The sequence below is a fragment of the Meleagris gallopavo genome, chromosome 19 (genome assembly GCF_000146605.3).
Source record: "Meleagris gallopavo isolate NT-WF06-2002-E0010 breed Aviagen turkey brand Nicholas breeding stock chromosome 19, Turkey_5.1, whole genome shotgun sequence".
Lineage (NCBI taxonomy): Eukaryota > Metazoa > Chordata > Aves > Galliformes > Phasianidae > Meleagris > Meleagris gallopavo.
The window spans coordinates 5186819-5187684 of record NC_015029.2 but is presented as its reverse complement, the minus strand read 5'-3'; the positions used below and the strand labels follow the sequence as shown (position 1 = coordinate 5187684).

Genomic DNA, 866 nt, shown 5'->3' with positions numbered 1-866 from the left:
CTCATCCCCGCCCGCACCCACCTGTCCGCACCGACCCTCTTCAGCCCCCGCCCTCCCCGCGCCGGCTCGGGCTCCTTTTGTCCGCACCGAGGCGGCCCCACCCCGGAACTGACCTCACCCGCCCGGCATAGGCGGCCACCAGGGGAGCGCCCCGCCGCCTCTAGCGAGGAGCTAAAAAGGGAGCCGCCATCTTGGAGGCGGGCACAAGGGGAAACGCGCGCCGCCATCTTTACGTAGGGCGAGGCCGCGCAGGGTGGGACGGAATTTATGTGTCCGGATATACCGAGGAGAGAGAGGGGGAGGGTGGGAAAGTGAAGGCGCGGGCGCCATCTTGGTGCAGGGCAGAGCGCAAAATGGTGGAAGTCTTAAAGGGGCAGCCACCCAGAGCTGAGGGGCTGGGCTGGGGAATAGGGAGACAGTGCCCTCACCTGCTGTGGCAGTACGATGGGTTCCAGAATTCCTTCTTTTCCCTAAAATAGATTTACCTTTTCATTAAGTTTTTCGGTGCTTTTTTTTTTTTTGTAAATACGAGTGGTATCAATATCAAAGCTATTTAGCAGTAAGAGAACAAATATAATTTAAATACCATAAGTTACCACTTTTCCTTTTAGAACCAACTTATGCAAAGTAAAATGCGCTGAAAACCCAATTCTTGATCTCTAACAACTGTCCACCAAATGAAGACCACAAAAATGTGGCATTTCTTTCCTTAATGCAGGAAGAGTGACACAGTGGTGCTGTGAGGATTTATCCAGGATCAGTTCTGTGGGATCTGAGAAAAGCAGGGCGATCCTCCTGTGGTTATTTTCATTCAGCTGACTCATTTGTCCAGCACTGTTCTTTTAAAAATTCATAAAGGATGCTTC

General features: G+C 52.1%; 1 protein-coding gene across 2 annotated transcripts in view; it reads right to left on the bottom strand.

Annotated features, from left to right (window-relative positions):
* Positions 1 to 221, bottom strand: part of LRRC8A (leucine rich repeat containing 8 VRAC subunit A) — a 17251-nt gene extending 17030 nt beyond the window's left edge. The window contains exon 1 of one of the 2 annotated variants that reach the window (XM_019621432.2): positions 114 to 221. The gene's annotated coding sequence lies outside the window, so the exon portion shown is untranslated. The other variant, XM_010720862.3, reaches the window with a different exon arrangement.
* Positions 222 to 866: the final 645 nt, after the last annotated feature.